Below are 12,926 nucleotides of genomic sequence, written 5' to 3'. Positions count from 1 at the left end.
CGAGTGTAGCTTTAATTGAGTACCCTGCATGTGTGATTTAATGAAAGTTTGAGTTTTATCGCGTATTATTTGAATTTGGCGCTATGCATTTCCCCAGGCTATTGGCCACACGAGACGCCTCCATATCCCCAAAATAAGATTTGAGGACCTCCATTATAGATAATAAACAATCATGAATAAACATTAAACAACATTTATTTTCAAAAGAATAGAGACATTTCAAATGTTATAATTCAAGTGCAAACAGAGTGAGTCGTGCCCCAGACTGAGTCCTGGAGGTGAAATGGAAATGAATGAGGGAGGTAGAAGGTGTGGAGAAGAGTTCAGAACCAGAGAAGTTTATTTGAAGTGTATTTATTTATTTATTATTTATTGTATGTGTTGTGATATTGTTATAAGGATGTTGAAGAGAGGGAAAGATTGAAGTGTCATTGGGGTTGGACAGGGTTGGGAGAGTTTGGAAGGGATTTGGGGGATGGGGGAGGGTCTATTAGAAGTTAGTAGGACTCTTTTATTTTCTCAGAAGTACTGAGTTCCGTTGGAGGATTTAGAGGTGTAAACCGTGATTGAACACACTCCACCACAGTAGGTGGCGCCATGCACCTTTAACGTTGGTTTGAGGACCTCCATTATATCATAGAAGAAGAAGCTGGTCTGTGAGGGTTTTATTGTCCTGAGGAGGGCAACTATTATTTTTATTTTCAAGTATTTTCAGATTGTATTAAAGCCAAAGCTAAAGCTTCCCTAAACAATTCAATATATCAGTCAATATATTTTCTCTGTGATTTATTTTCTCTCCGTCAACCGTTCCATCGCATCTTAACCGTCTTACCGGGCGGGCACTAGGACCCGGGGGAGGCTGCTGCTGCAGAGGCTGCTGCACCGCTCGTGACTGTCAGTCCTCCTTGTAGCTCATTGGTTAAGCTGTGGCTCGAGACTGTTAACAGTTAACGGACAGGAAACGGCTCTGACAGGACACATTCATGTCGAGGCAGTGATGTGAATGTGTGGTAAATTAGAATAGAGAGAGAGAGTTTTCACTACTATAGACTTTGGTCATAATCAAAGCTTTGTTAACCAATAGGGTTTTATGTGAGGCTGCCTGTAAGTTACAGTGTAACAGACGTTACTAACGGTAACGGTGTCTTTTAAATTCGACATAAGTTATGTGGCGATGATATCTAGTTAACGTTGTATTTAATGTAGTGTAATGACCTGACTCGATCATAAAGGAACAATTGTCCAGACAGAGGATTGAGTTACGAATTGACGGTTTATTAGCAACTTTACACAGGCTACTGTTTGGCCTGAGCTCACGCCAAATAAATGAAAGATACCCCACAAGCCAATCGGGACCTTCTCTTGTGAAGCCCAGACGTCAGAGAGAGAACAAAGGCTGAAGCTTAACTTCCAATGCCCCGCCCCCTCCACGCCACTCCGCCAACCACCAGGATGCCCGGCATCAGAACATCCCAGGCATTCCTGTGATTGGCAGATAGCAGGTTGATTGGCATGTCGGACCCCGCGAACACTGGGAACTGGTAAGTACAACACAACCAGCTACTAGCCGAACACATAACACACAGCTGTCTGTGCGGGTCGCTACAGTAGTTTTACTATCTGTGCCAGGCTATAAATGACACAGATAATATCTAGTTAACGTTGTATTTAATGTAGTTTTACTATCTGTGCCAGGCTATCAATGACACAGATAATATCTAGCTAACGTTGTATTTAATTGATCACAGCTTTCTGCTGTCCATGTAGAGTTTTTGGTAAAAAACATTACATTTGATTATTTTGTAAGCAAAAATTGGAAAAAAATCTTTGTTTATCTTTGTCAAACAGGCTGGACCTCCTCCCAAAGATATGCTTAAAGTTCTGAATGATGAAATGAGATATATATGATATACCAAGAGGTGTTCTGTACCTGTCTGTCCAGGAGGGAGGAGAGTAGAGCAGGACCAAGAGGTGTTCTGTACCTGTCTGTCCAGGAGGGAGGAGAGTAGAGCAGGACCAAGAGGTGTTCTGTACCTGTCTGTCCAGGAGGGAGGAGAGTAGAGCAGGACCAAGAGGTGTTCTGTACCTGTCTGTCCAGGAGGGAGGAGAGTAGAGCAGGACCAAGAGGTGTTCTGTACCTGTCTGTCCAGGGGGGAGGAGAGTAGAGCAGGACCAAGAGGTGTTCTGTACCTGTCTGTCCAGGAGGGAGGAGAGTAGAGCAGGACCAAGAGGTGTTCTGTACCTGTCTGTCCAGGAGGGAGGACAAGGCCTGGTGGACCTGGAGAGCAGAGTTCTGACTGAACCTGTCTCTCTCTGTCTCTCTCTCTGTCTCTCTCTCCAGCGCTCTGCACAGTCAGCAGTGGAGGACAGTGATCAGATCTTTACTGAGCTGATCCGCTCCATTGAGAGAAGGAGCTCTGAGGTGAAGGAGCTGATCAGAGCCCAAGAGAAGGCTCAAGTGAGTCAAGCTGAAGGACTCCTGGAGCAACTGAAGCAGGAGATCGCTGAGCTGAGGAAGAGAAGCACTGAGCTGGAGCAGCTCTCACACACAGAGGATCACATCCATTTCCTCCAGGTAACTAAACTGTCTTGTTACATGTGGTATGAAATTAACTTCATGGGAAATGTCTCTCTGTCCGTCTCTCTCTCTCTCTCTGTCCGTCCCTCTCTCTCTCTCTGTCCGTCCCTCTCTCTCTCTCTGTCCGTCCCCCTCTCTCTCTCTGTCCGTCCCCCTCTCTCTCTCTCTGTCCGCCCCCCTCTCTCTCTCTCTGTCCGCCCCTCTCTCTCTCTCTCTGTCCGCCCCTCTCTCTCTCTCTCTGTCCGCCCCTCTCTCTCTCTCTCTGTCCGTCCCCCTCTCTCTCTCTCTGTCCCCCCCTCTCTCTCTCTGTCCGCCCCCTCTCTCTCTCTCTCTGTCCGTCCCCTCTCTCTCTCTCTGTCCGCCCCTCTCTCTCTCTCTGTCCGCCCTCTCTCTCTCTCTGTCCCCCCTCTCTCTCTCTCTGTCCGCCCCCTCTCTCTCTCTCTGTCCGCCCCCTCTCTCTCTCTCTGTCCGCCCCTCTCTCTCTCTCTGTCCGCCCCTCCCCTCTCTCTCTCTCTCTCTGTCCGCCCCTCTCTCTCTCTCTCTCTGTCCGCCCCCTCTCTCTCTCTCTCTGTCCGCCCCCCTCTCTCTCTCTCTGTCCTCTGTCCCCCCCTCTCTCTCTCTCTGTCCGCCCCCTCTCTCTCTCTCTGTCCGCCCCCCCTCTCTCTCTCTCTCTGTCCCCCTCTCTCTCTCTCTGTCCGCCCCCCCCTCTCTCTCTCTCTGTCCGCCCCTCTCTCTCTCTCTCTGTCCCGCCCCTCTCTCTCTCTCTCTGTCCGCCCCCCTCTCTCTCTGTCCGCCCCTCTCTCTCTCTCTCTGTCCGCCCCTCTCTCTCTCTCTGTCCGCCCCTCTCTCTCTCTCTCTCTGTCCGCCCCTCTCTCTCTCTCTCTCTCTGTCCGTCCCTCTCTCTCTCTCTCTCTGTCCGTCCCTCTCTCTCGTCCGTCCCTCTCTCTGTCTGCCTGTCCGTCCCTATCTCTCTGTCTGCCTGTCCGTCCCTATCTCTCTGTCTGCCTGTCCGTCCCTATCTCTCTGTTTGTCTGTCCGTCCGTCCCTCTGTCTGTCTGTCCGTCCCTCTGTCTGTCTGTCCGTCCCTCTGTCTGTCTGTCCGTCCCTCTCTCTCTCTCTGTCTGTCCGTCCCTCTCTCTCTCTCTGTCTGTCTGTCCGTCCCTCTCTCTCTGTCTCTCTCTGTCTGCCTGTCCCTCTCTCTCTGTCTCTCTCTGTCTGCCTGTCCATCCCTCTCTCTCTGTCTGTCCGTCCCTCTGTCTGTCCGTCCCTATCTCTCTCTCTCTCTGTCCGTCCCCCTCTCTCTCTCTCTCTGTCCGTCCCCCTCTCTCTCTCTCTCTGTCCGTCCCCCTCTCTCTCTCTCTCTCTGTCCGTCCCCCTCTCTCTCTCTCTCTCTGTCCGTCCCCTCCCTCTCTCTCTCTCTCTGTCCGTCCCCCCTCTCTCTCTCTCTCTGTCCGTGTCCCTCTCTCTCTCTCTCTGTCCGTGTCCCTCTCTCTCTCTCTCTGTCCGTGTCCCTCTCTCTCTCTCTCTGTCCGTGTCCCTCTCTCTCTCTCTCTGTCCGTGTCCCTCTCTCTCTCTCTCTGTCCGTGTCCCCTCTCTCTCTCTCTGTCCGTGTCTCCCTCTCTCTCTCTCTCTGTCCGTGTCCCTCTCTCTCTCTCTCTGTCCGTGTCCCTCTCTCTCTCTCTCTGTCCGTGTCCCCTCTCTCTCTCTCTGTCCGTGTCCCTCTCTCTCTCTCTCTGTCCGTGTCCCCTCTCTCTCTCTCTGTCCGTGTCCCTCTCTCTCTCTCTCTGTCCGTGTCCCTCTCTCTCTCTCTCTGTCCGTGTCCCTCTCTCTCTCTCTCTCTGTCCGTGTCCCTCTCTCTCTCTCTCTCTGTCCGTGTCCCTCTCTCTCTCTCTCTGTCCGTGTCCCTCTCTCTCTCTCTCTGTCCGTGTCCCTCTCTCTCTCTCTGTCCGTGTCCCTCTCTCTCTCTCTCTGTCCGTGTCCCTCTCTCTCTCTCTCTGTCCGTGTCCCTCTCTGTCCGTGTCCCTCTCTCTCTCTCTCTGTCCGTGTCCCTCTCTCTCTCTCTCTGTCCGTGTCCCTCTCTCTCTCTCTCTGTCCGTGTCCCTCTCTCTCTCTCTGTCCGTGTCCCTCTCTCTCTCTCTGTCCGTGTCCCTCTCTCTCTCTCTGTCCGTGTCCCTCTCTCTCTCTCTCTGTCCGTGTCCCTCTCTCTCTCTCTCTGTCCGTGTCCCTCTCTCTCTCTCTCTGTCCGTGTCCCTCTCTCTCTCTCTCTCTGTCCGTGTCCCTCTCTCTCTCTCTCTCTGTCCGTGTCCCTCTCTCTCTCTCTCTCTGTCCGTGTCCCTCTCTCTCTCTCTCTCTGTCCGTGTCCCTCTCTCTCTCTCTCTCTGTCCGTGTCTCTCTCTCTCTCTCTCTCTGTCCGTGTCCCTCTCTCTCTCTCTCTGTCCGTGTCCCTCTCTCTCTCTGTCCGTGTCCCTCTCTCTCTCTGTCCGTGTCTCTCTCTCTCTCTGTCCGTGTCCCTCTCTCTCTCTCTCTGTCCGTGTCCCTCTCTCTGTCCGTGTCCCTCTCTCTGTCCGTGTCCCTCTCTCTGTCCGTGTCCCTCTCTCTGTCCGTGTCCGTGTCTCTCTGTCCGTGTCTCTCTCTCTCTCTCTGTCCGTGTCCCTCTCTCTCTCTCTGTCCGTGTCCCTCTCTCTCTCTCTGTCCGTGTCCCTCTCTCTCTCTCTGTCCGTGTCCCTCTCTCTCTCTCTGTCCGTCCCTCTCTCTCTGTCCCTCTCTCTGTCCCTCTCTCTGTCCGTCCCTCTCTCTCTCTCTCTCTCTGTCCGTCCCTCTCTCTCTCTGTCCGTCCCTCTCTCTCTCTCTCTCTGTCCGTCCCTCTCTCTCTCTCTCTCTCTCTCTCTCTCTGTCCCTCTCTCTGTCCGCCCCTCTCTCTCTCTCTCTGTCCCTCTCTCTCTCTCTCTCTGTCCGTCCCCTCTCTCTCTGTCCGTCCCTCTCTCTCTCTGTCCGTCCCTCTCTCTCTCTCTCTGTCCGTCCCTCTCTCTCTGTCCCTCTCTCTGTCCGCCCCTCTCTCTCTCTCTCTGTCCCTCTCTCTCTCTCTGTCCGTCTCTCTCTCTCTCTCTCTCTCTCTGTCCGTCCCTCTCTCTCGTCCGTCCCTCTCTCTCGTCCGTCCCTCTCTCTCTGTCTGTCTGTCCGTCCCTCTCTCTCTGTCTGTCTGTCCGTCCCTCTGTCTGTCCGTCCCTCTGTCTGTCCGTCCCTCTCTCTCTGTCTGTCTGTCCGTCCCTCTCTCTCTGTCTGTCTGTCCGTCCCTCTCTCTCTGTCTGTCTGTCCGTCTCTGTCTGTCTGTCCGTCTCTGTCTGTCTGTCCGTCCCTCTCTCTCTGTCTGTCTGTCTGTCCGTCCCTCTCTGTCTGTCTGTCTGTCCGTCCCTCCTCTCTGTCTGTCCGTCCCTCTGTCTGTCCGTCCCTCTGTCTCTGTCTGTCTGTCCGTCCCTCTCTCTCTGTCTGTCTGTCTGTCTGCCTGTCCGTCCCTCTCTCTCTGTCTGCCTGTCCGTCCCTCTCTCTCTGTCTGCCTGTCCGTCCCTCTCTCTCTGTCTGCCTGTCCGTCCCTCTCTCTCTGTCTGTCTGTCCGTCCCTCTCTCTGTCTGTCTGTCCGTCCCTCTCTCTCTCTCTGTCTGTCTGTCCGTCCCTCTCTCTCTCTGTCTGTCTGTCCGTCCCTCTCTCTCTGTCTGTCTGTCCGTCCCTCTCTCTCTGTCTGTCTGTCCGTCCCTCTCTCTCTGTCTGTCTGTCCATCCCTCTCTCTCTTTTTGTCTGTCCGTCCCTCTGTCCGTCCCTCTGTCCGTCCCTCTGTCCGTCCCTCTGTCTGTCCGTCCCTCTGTCTGTCCGTCCCTATCTCTCTCTCTGTCCCTCTCTCTCTCTCTGTCCCTCTCTCTCTCTCTGTCCCTCTCTCTCTCTCTGTCCCCCTCTCTCTGTCTGTCTGTCCCCTCTCTCTCTGTCTGTCCCCCTCTCTCTCTGTCCCTCTCTCTCTCTCTGTCCCTCTCTCTCTCTCTGTCCCTCTCTCTCTGTCTGTCTGTCTGTCTGCCTGTCCGTCCCTCTCTCTCTGTCTGCCTGTCCGTCCCTCTCTCTCTGTCTGCCTGTCCGTCCCTCTCTCTCTGTCTGTCTGTCCGTCCCTCTCTCTGTCTGTCTGTCCGTCCCTCTCTCTCTCTGTCTGTCTGTCCGTCCCTCTCTCTCTGTCTGTCTGTCCGTCCCTCTCTCTCTGTCTGTCTGTCCGTCCCTCTCTCTCTGTCTGTCTGTCCATCCCTCTCTCTCTTTTTGTCTGTCCGTCCCTCTGTCCGTCCCTCTGTCCGTCCCTCTGTCTGTCCGTCCCTCTGTCTGTCCGTCCCTATCTCTCTCTCTGTCCCTCTCTCTCTCTCTGTCCCTCTCTCTCTCTCTGTCCCTCTCTCTCTCTCTGTCCCTCTCTCTCTCTCTGTCCCTCTCTCTCTCTCTGTCCCTCTCTCTCTCTGTCTGTCCCTCTCTCTCTCTCTGTCCCTCTCTCTCTCTCTGTCCCTCTCTCTCTCTCTGTCCCTCTCTCTCTCTCTGTCCCTCTCTCTCTCTCTGTCTGTCCTCTCTCTCTGTCCCTCTCTCTCTCTCTGTCCCTCTCTCTCTCTCTGTCCCTGTCTCTCTCTCTGTCCCTGTCTCTCTCTCTGTCCCTCTCCCTCTCTCTGTCCCTCTCCCTCTCTCTGTCCCTCTCTCTCTCTGTCCCTCTCTCTCTCTCTGTCCCTCTCTCTGTCCCTCTCTCTCTCTCTGTCCCTCTCTCTGTCCCTCTCTCTGTCCCTCTCTCTGTCCCTCTCCCTCTCTCTGTCCCTCTCCCTCTCTCTGTCCCTCTCCCTCTCTCTGTCCCTCTCTCTGTCCCTCTCTCTCTCTCTGTCCCTCTCCCTCTCTCTGTCCCTCTCCCTCTCTCTGTCCCTCTCCCTCTCTCTGTCCCTCTCTCTCTCTCTGTCCCTCTCTCTCTCTCTGTCCCTCTCTCTCTCTCTGTCCCTCTCTCTCTCTCTGTCCCTCTCCCTCTCTCTGTCTCTCTCTCTGTCCGTCCCCCTCTCTCTGTCCGTCCCCCTCTCTCTCTCTGTCCGTCCCCCTCTCTCTCTCTGTCCGTCCCCCTCTCTCTCTCTGTCCGTCCCCCTCTCTCTCTGTCCGTCTCCCCCTCTCTCTCTGTCCGTCCCCCTCTCTCTCTCTCTGTCCGTCCCCCTCTCTCTCTCTCTGTCCGTCCCCCTCCTCTCTCTCTCTGTCCGTCCCCTCTCTCTCTCTCTGTCCGTCCCCTCTCTCTCTCCGTCTCTGTCCGTCCCCCCTCTCTCTCTCTCTGTCCGTCCCCCTCTCTCTCTGTCTGTCCGTCCCCCTCTCTCTCTCTCTGTCCGTCCCCTCTCTCTCTGTCTGTCCGTCCCCACTCTCTCTCTCTCTGTCCGTCCCCCTCTCTCTCTCTCTGTCCGTCCCCCTCTCTCTCTCTCTGTCCGTCCCCCTCTCTCTCTCTCTGTCCGTCCCTCTCTCTCTCTCTCTCTCTCTCTAGAGTTGTCAGTCTCCGTCCCTCTCTCTCTCTGTCCCTCTCTCTCTCTGTCCGTCCCTCTCTCTCTCTGTCCGTCCCCTCTCTCTCTCTGTCTGTCCCCCTCTCTCTCTCTGTCCGTCCCCCTCTCTCTCTCTGTCCGTCCCCCTCTCTCTCTCTCTCTCTCTCTCTCCAGAGTTGTCAGTCTCCGTCCCTCTCTCTCTGTCCGTCCCTCTCTCTCTCTGTCCGTCCCTCTCTCTCTGTCCGTCCTCTCCTCTCTCTCTGTCCGTCCCTCTCTCTCTCTCTGTCCGTCCCCCCTCTCTCTCTCTGTCCGTCCCCTCTCTCTCTCTGTCCGTCCCTCTCTCTCTCTCTGTCCGTCCCCCTCTCTCTCTCTGTCCGTCCCCCTCTCTCTCTCTGTCCGTCCCCCTCTCTCTCTCTCTGTCCGTCCCCCTCTCTCTCTCTCTGTCCGTCCCCCCCTCTCTCTCTCTGTCCGTCCCCCTCTCTCTCTCTGTCCGTCCCCCTCTCTCTCTGTCCTCTGTCCGTCCCCCTCTCTCTCTCTGTCCGTCCCCTCTCTCTCTCTCTGTCCGTCCCCCCTCTCTCTCTCTGTCCGTCCCCTCTCTCTCTCTCTGTCCGTCCCCCTCTCTCTCTCTCTGTCCGTCCCCCCCTCTCTCTCTGTCCGTCCCCCTCTCTCTCTCTCTGTCCGTCCCCTCTCTCTCTCTCTCTCTGTCCGTCCCCCTCTCTCTCTCTCTCTGTCCTTCCCCCTCTCTCTCTCTCTCTCTGTCCGTCCCCCTCTCTCTCTCTCTCTCTCTCTGTCCGTCCCCCCCTCTCTCTCTCTCTCTCTGTCCGTCTCTCTCTCTCTCTCTCTCTGTCCGCCCCTCTCTCTCTCTCTCTCTCTGTCCGTCCCCCTCTCTCTCTCTCTCTCTCTCTCCCCCCCGCCCTCTCTCTCTCTCTCTCTCTGTCCGTCCCCCTCTCTCTCTCTCTCTCTCTGTCCGTCCCTCTCTCTCTCTCTGTCCGTCCTCTCTCTCTCTCTGTCCGTCCCCTCTCTCTCTCTCTCTCTGTCCGTCCCCCTCTCTCTCTCTGTCCGTCCCTCTCTCTCTCTCTGTCCGTCCCCCTCTCTCTCTCTCTGTCCGTCCCCCTCTCTCTCTCTCTCTGTCCGTCCCCCTCTCTCTCTCTCTCTGTCCGTCTCCCCCCCTCTCTCTCTTTCTCTCTCTCTGTCCCTCCAGAGGTATCAGTCTCTCTCTCTCTCTCTCTCTCTCTCTCTCTCCAGAGGTATCAGTCTCTCTCTCTCTCTCTCTCTCCAGAGGTATCAGTCTCTCTCTCTCTCTCTCTCTCTCCAGAGGTATCAGTCTCTCTCTCTCTCTCTCTCTCTCCAGAGGTATCAGTCTCTCTCCAGTATCAGTGTATCTTCAGACTTACCCAGCATCATTGTCCGTCCTCTTCAGTCCTTTGGAGATGTGAGTCAGACTGTGTCTGAACTGAGAGAGAAACTAGAAGACTTCCTTAAAGGAGAATGGACCAAGATCTCCACTACAGGTGTGTTGAAAACAATAAGAACATCAACTTTAGACCATTGAAAGTTCCCTACTAGTCATATACATGTGGAATATGGTCTGATGATAACATTCCCTCTCTCTGTCAATGTGTTTGTGTGTCTGTAGTGAATATAGTGGATGTTGTACTGCCTCCAGAGCCCAAGACCAGAGAACAGTTGTTACAATGTGAGTCTCTTTATTGTGAAGTAACTAACAGTCTCTTTTTACTGACACTCCTAACAATCCCTCTAGAAATATATAGCAATAGTAGATCTAATCAAAGACTGGGTCTCTATCTGACTCATCATATTTCTCTGATTTGATCTCTGCTGTGCTCTAATCAAAGACAGGGGAGATACAGTATCTGACTTAACTTATTGTTCTGACTCCCCTCATTGGTCTCTGCTCTTCTCCCAGATTCCTGTCAGCTCACACTGGACCCAAACACAGCATACACAGACCTCTCTCTGTCTGAAGGGAACAGAAAGGTGACCTGTACACGCCAAGTCCAACCATATCCTGACCATCCAGACAGATTCACCTACTGGTGGCAGGTTCTGTGTAGAGAGGGTCTGTCTGGACGCTGTTACTGGGAGGTGGAGTGGACTGGTGATGTTGTTCATACAGCAGTCTCATATAAAGACATCAGCAGAACAGGGACATATAGTGGATTTGGAGACAATAACAAGTCCTGGAGTTTAAAGTGCTCTAGAGGTGGTTATTGTTTCATACACAATAATGTTGAGACTAAAGTATCAGGCCCTCAGTCCTCCAGAGTAGGAGTGTACCTGGATCACAAGGCAGGTACTCTGTCCTTCTACAGTGTCTCTGACACAATGACCCTCCTCCAGAGTCCAGACCACATTCACTCAGCCCCTCTATCCTGGGTTTGGTCTCTATGATTATAATTATACTGCTGAGCTGGTTAAACTGTAAACTGATTGTTATTAATTAAAATTCAATACAATGTTTTAATCCTGTACATTTCCATGAATCATGATGTCTGGTGTTGATGTATATTGGTTATATTGGTTGTCATCTTTTTATGAGAAGGAATTACAGGTTCCGTTGGGTAAAGACAAAGTCTTTTACGTGGAGGAGATTCTAGATCAAAAGAGAGAAAAGGGTCAAAAATGTGCTGGTCCGCTGGAAAAACTGGCCCCAAAAGTTCAACAGTTGGGTATTAGAGCAGGACGTGGTGGAAGCATCAGGGGTGAATTTAAACACACATGCATGAAACAATACATCATCATTCATGTACACAGGAGTGCATCATGGAACACAGCGGCTTCTACCTGACTCCCCCCAGTAATGCGCCCACACATATATATTGTAATAATCAGAGTTCGAATTATACAACCAATTTTCCACAGCCTAAAGAGTTATCAGTGGCCTGGGAAGTAGGTCTCAGCGAGATTACATACCCCCATAGCTGGTATAATATCAAAGATAAGGATCGTGATTTTTATTGCAAAAAGTTATCGGAACCTGCGAAACTTATTAAGGTTAAAAAAGGGTTCTATAGAACCGTCGACAGGATCGTCTCCGAGTTGAATGAACTCCTAACACTGAATTATATATTTTATATACATAGTACAAATAAATGAAAAAGGGTTATGGAACACCGACATCTCGACCGTTATGTCTCATACTATGTTGATCAAGTGGGTAATGGGTTACCCGGCTATTATGGATCCCCAACCATGTACGGTTCGGGGATAGGAGGTATATTTCGTAACCTCTTTAGGATGGTTTTACCGTTTATGAAGAGAGGCCTCAGCATAGCCAAACCGCATTTAAAATCAGCAGCAAAAAATATAGTAAGTGAGGTTGTAGCCAATGCTATGACCAGAAGGGCGTCACCAGACGTCGAGCGTCAAGAAGGCTCGGGGCTGATGATGTTGTCTCGAAGACCCAAAAAGAGACCTCCGGGTAAAAAACGGATGTCAATGGTCACGTCAAACGTTTCAAGAATGCCACAAATTGCTTAATTTTTAAAATAAAATTGATTGAATTAAATCATAGCTATTCAAAAGTCATCCAAAATTCTAACCACCCAGAGAGATCGGGAATATGGAAAGGTCCGGAGGCGTTCAGGGGTGTAAATGGGTTATCATCATTCATTTCTTAGGGATACAGGGTTGTTGGGGCATCTTTAGGGGTGCTGTATCTCGTTGAAGGTTTTTGTTTTAAAGAGTGAATCTGTTGACGAGGCTTATAGTTGGGTACACCCGAGAGGGGAATGTTGAGGATGGCCAGGGCCTTAAGAAACTGAAGCCACCCTGGAGGTCTGTCATCAGCAACCTTGTGGGCTGATGTGGTACTTTCAAGCAAGTCAAGCATATGTGAACCCTTGACAACAGAACCCTGAAGGATAAACTCTCCTTTGTCGTTCCAAGTAGCTGCCCCATTTGAGTCTTATCTTGTTCATAATGTATCTAACATTTTTCCTGTTACGTGCCGGAACATGGGTTAACAAGTCATGCATAACTTTATCTTCAACAGGCATTTGATCTTCAGACGGTAAGCTCACAGGTACAGGCATTACAGGGGCTCGTCATCTTTTAAAGGGTCCGGTAGGGAAATAGTGAAATGGCCGGTCTCTCTCTCCCCTTGTTTCACCAAGGACAAGTACCTTTGCAAGAGGTTTGTTTATTTTTGGACCTTATCATAGGGGTTCAATCCTTTTTGATTCAAAATATCCTTCATGGCCGTATCCAAATCATTTTTCGCTGTTTGTCTGATATTTTCGGGACCCTGCACTTGTTTTTTAAGTCTATCCAACTTTTGTTGTGGCACCAGATACATTTTATTGGCCATCACCCTCTTTGTTCAACCCCACGTCTGGCAGCAATAAGGCTGGTGATGAAGGGCACGGCTGTACTTAGTAAAGATAGAATACGTTAACTATTCATAAAAATATTAAAAAATCGCAAATAAAATGAAATAAATATATTTGCTCTCAAGCTTAGCCTTTTGTTAACAACACTGTCATCTCAGATTTTCAAAATATGCTATTGAATTATAGCTAAACAAGCATTTGTGTAAGAGTATTGATAGCTAGCATAGCTATAAGCCTAGAATTCAGTCGGCAACATTTTCACAAAAACAAGAAAAGCATTCAAATAAAATCATTTACCTTTGAAGAACTTCAGATGTTTTCAATGAGGAGACTCTCAGTTAGATAGCAAATGTTCCGTTTTTCAAAGAAGATTATTTGTGTAGTACAAATCGTTCCGTTTTGTCCATCACGTTTGGGTAAAAAAAAAAAACGAAAATTAAGTCATTACAACGCAAACCTTTTCCCAAATTAACTCCATAATAT

The 12,926-nt window shown here is 51.3% G+C and overlaps 1 pseudogene; it reads left to right on the top strand.

The window, feature by feature from the left end:
• Positions 1 to 10,576, top strand: part of LOC135536167 (tripartite motif-containing protein 16-like) — a 51,068-nt pseudogene extending 40,492 nt beyond the window's left edge.
• Positions 10,577 to 12,926: the final 2,350 nt, after the last annotated feature.

This window comes from Oncorhynchus masou, unplaced genomic scaffold (genome assembly GCF_036934945.1).
Source record: "Oncorhynchus masou masou isolate Uvic2021 unplaced genomic scaffold, UVic_Omas_1.1 unplaced_scaffold_564, whole genome shotgun sequence".
Classification (NCBI taxonomy): Eukaryota; Metazoa; Chordata; class Actinopteri; order Salmoniformes; family Salmonidae; genus Oncorhynchus; species Oncorhynchus masou.
Note: the sequence above shows the minus strand (reverse complement) of the source record. Positions and strands in the feature narration are given on the sequence as shown.